We start from the raw sequence: 4,038 nt of genomic DNA on the forward strand, positions 1-4,038 counted from the left end.
AAAAAAAAAAAAAAAAAAAAAAAAAAGAGTGCAGATAAATCTGGAAGAAGGCTCAGTAGACTCCCACAGGGCCCCAGAGCAACCTGTCCTCTGTAACTTTTTTTATAAATGACTTGGATGAGAAGGAAATGGAAAAGGAGGATGATCAAATGTGCACATGACAGGAATCTGGGATGGGAAAGTAAATACCCTCCCTGTATGACATAATCAACTTTTAAGTAATTCCAAGTGGCTGGAAGAGGAGGCTAAATTTAAGGGATCACTTTTAATAAGGACAAATATAAAGTCATGAGCTTAGAACAAAAAATCAACAATAATAACAAAATGGCACAGGACAGTGAGAAATGACTGGGCTTTTTAAAAAGCCTATTTCAAAGAGACAAACAGTGTGGCATAGCTGCCAAAATCACTGATATCAGGTTTCATTAAAAACAAAGACTGAATGAAGGAAACGTCATTCTCTATGCAAATCAGACTACACTTGAATATACTTAGTTATATGTGTACAAATTTGAGAGAACTTAAAAAATCTAAGTAGAGAGAGAAGAATAAGTGAGGTGACCTAAAGTCATGTCATATGTAGAGTAACTGAAGGGAATGAGGATCTCAGTTGTGAGCAAATAAGTCTTTTTAGTTCTATTCTGTAAAGAGATTTCAATAGCTCAGGGTTGGATGAGTTGACCTCTTTAAAAGGGTCTCCAAATCAGTTCTATGATTTTATTATTCTAAAAAGACTAAATGTTTTGAGACTGTTCAGGTATTAGAAGTTACGTTGGAAGGAAAATGGGCACAGGGAATCTTTCCAGCATGATAAAAATGTTCTAAAATTGGAAGAAAAAAAAAAAAAGAAGCTGCATTGGGGCCAGGCACAGTGGCTCACATCTGTAATTCCAGCATTTTGGGAGACAGAAGCAGGACTGCTTGAGATGAGTAGTTTGAGACAAGCCTGGGTAAAAAATAAGACATCATCTCTACAAAAACACTTTTTATGGGCCGGGCGTGGTGGCTCACGCCTGTAATCCAAGCACTTTGGAGGCCAAGGCGGGCGGATCACCTGAGGTCAGGAGTTCAAGACCAGCCTGACCAACATGGTGAAACCCCATCTTAAAAAAAAAAAAAAAGTAAAAAAAAAAAACCAAACATTTTTTAATTAGCTGGGCATGGTTCTGTGCATCTGCAATCCCAGCTAACAGGGAGGCTGAGGTAGGAGGATTGCTTGAGCCTGGGAGGTGAAGGCTGCAGTGAGCCATGATTGTGCCACTGTACTCCGGCCTGGGCAACAGAGTGAGACCCCATCACAAAAAAATCTACAAACACAAAAACAACATAAAAAAAGAAGCTGTTGGCCAGGCGTAGTGGCTCATATCTGTAATCACAGCACTTTGGGAGAATGAGGCAGGCAGATCACGTGAGGTCAGGAGTTTGAGTCCAGCCTGGCCAACATGGTGAAACGCTGTCTCTACTAAAAATACAAAAATTAGCCAGGCGTTGTGGCACGTGCCTGTAATCTTAGCTACTCAGGAGGCTGAGGCAGGAAAATCGCTTGAATCTGGGAGGCAGAGGCTACAGTGAGCTGAGACTGGTGCTACTATATATACTCCAGCCTAGGTGACAGAGTAAGATTACATCTTAAAAAAAGAAAGAAAAAAGCTGCATTGGGCTGTGTTTAGAGATCCTATTTATTATTAGAAAATACTAACTGACATGTAGTGTCCTCTGATATTTTCCATCTGCTATAGAGGGCAGAGCCAAATGATAACTATAAAAACCTATATACTGGCTAAGTCAACTGGTTTATAAACCTGTCTATACTTCCAAAAAACTGGCCGGGCACAGTGGCTTATGCCTGTAATCCTAGGAATTTGGGAGCCCGAGGAGGGTGGATCACCTGAGGTCAGGAGTTCAAGACCCAGCCTGGCCACCATAGCGAAACCCTGTCTCTACTAAAAATACAAAAATTAGCTGGACGTGGTAATGGGGGCCTGTAATCGCAGCTACTCTGGAGGCTGAGGCAGGAGAATCATTGGAACCTGGGAGGCAGAGGTTGTAGTGAGCCAAGATTATGCTGCTGCACTCCAGCCTGGGTAACAGAGTAAGACTCTGTCTCAAAAAAAAAAGAAAAAAATAATTCTCGACAAATTATAATAAAGGTATAGAAAACATCTAGGCATACTAAATCTTCTGTATACCAAATACAACAGACCCAACAGTGCAGTTTTTTTCTATCACAAACAATTCCTAAAAATGGTATTCTTGGTTAAAGTTAAGATATAAAAGGTTTTCGGTTCTTAGAGAACGTCTACATCTCACGAACATCCACTTGGCCAAAGGTGAACTATGCTCAAAGTATAATGAAAGACACTCTCAGATCTTCTAAACTGTCTATAAACTAGCTGAGTAAAATATATATTTTCTGAAATACCAATAACTCCCTTTAGAAATAATTAATTTTTTTTACTTGAGGGTGGCCATGAATGATAACTGCCCTTCTGGAAAGAAAACTTCAGTTAATCAGAGATTTATTACCTACTAAGTATCAGGTACTATTGTAAGTATGAAAAACCACATATTGATTTTTGAAAATAAAATTATTTTATTTTCCTCCTTCTTTTTCTGTTCTTTTGATCTTCAGTGTTTCAGCAACAGTAAATAAATGGTACATCTTTTTAAGCTCTTACTACTTTTTTAAACACAAAGTTTATGACATCATCTATTCTATTTTGTACTCACTTGTTCCTAACTAATTTACTTAAGTTCTTTTTCAGTCATGCCTAACTTACAGCTAAACAGTTGCTAGCTAGTTCCTATCTAACTGTAATAGAACAAATGCTAAAATAGAGGAACTGGTTGGGGGGGGCAGAAATGAATATAAATAAAGTCTAAATAATCCAAATGTAGTCTTAAGTTTTAAACATCATAAAAACTGCCTGAGATTTCATCACCAGACTGCTAAATGTCCCTTTGGTGGCTAATGTCCAAAGATGGTCTTGGATGATCCATAGTTCTTTGTATTCATACACTTTCCTAGCACTCCCTCCACACTGGATCTGAGCTGGTAACTTTAACAACAAGAATGTGGAAGAAGCAGCAGTGTGCAAGTTCTGGTTTAGGAACTAGTCTTTTTCTTTTTTTTAAGACAGAGTCTCAAGTGATTCTCCTGCCTCAGCCTCCTGAGTAGCTGGGATTACAGGCAAGCACCACCATGCCCGGCTAATTTTTTATATTTTTAGTAGAGATGGGGTTTCACCATGCTGGCCAGGCTGGTCTTGAACTCCTGACCTCGTGATCCGCCTTCCTTGGCTTCCCAAAGTGCTGGGATTACAGGCATGAGCCACCGTGCCTGGCTGGGACTAGTTTTTAAGGATTGCTAGCTTTTACTTTGGCACTTTTTGGGAATTGCTAGTAAGAAGTCTAGCTACTCTGCTGAAGCAACCACATGGAGTGGCTATGTGGAGAGGCCTCTCCTCAGGGAGAGACCCTGAGACTACATAGAGAGAGAGCGAGGTCCAGCCAACCCAGTGTCTCAGCAGAGCCCAGCACCAAACATGTGAGTGAGCTATCCTGAATGTCCCAGCCTAGGCCTCAAAATGACTGCAGCCTCAGCTTGCTGATACCACATGAAGGCGGACTGCACAGTCAACCCACAGATTCATGAGAAATCATTGTTGTTTTGAGCCACTAGGTTTCTGTGGGTGGTTTGTTATGCAATAAAATAGTGGAATAGCGGAACCCAAAGCTTCTAAAGAATTATTTGTTCTGCAACAAAACTTAATAGTAATGGTGAATATGCAAAGGAAAATATTAAGTCAACCTTACTTAGAAAAGTTTGACTAAAAAAAAAAAAAGGTACATTCCAAAAGCCACTGTATGACATTTAAGAAAAAATAAACAACAAAGCACAAAACCATCTCACATTACAATGACATCTCACCTGAACTTAAATTACCTAAAGCAAGTTAATGTTATAAAGCCTTGAACTACATTGCCAATAAAATATACCTATTTTAACTCTCCTTTTTTTTTTTTTTTTTTTTTTTT

The 4,038-nt window shown here is 39.3% G+C and overlaps 1 protein-coding gene across 7 annotated transcripts in view; it reads right to left on the reverse strand.

The window, feature by feature from the left end:
- The window catches only part of TFCP2 (transcription factor CP2), a 66,304-nt gene that overhangs the window by 34,771 nt on the left and 27,495 nt on the right, over nt 1-4,038 (reverse strand). The window lies entirely within an intron of this gene.

The sequence above is a fragment of the Cebus imitator genome, unplaced genomic scaffold (assembly GCF_001604975.1).
Source record: "Cebus imitator isolate Cc_AM_T3 unplaced genomic scaffold, Cebus_imitator-1.0 Scaffold181, whole genome shotgun sequence".
Classification (NCBI taxonomy): Eukaryota; Metazoa; Chordata; class Mammalia; order Primates; family Cebidae; genus Cebus; species Cebus imitator.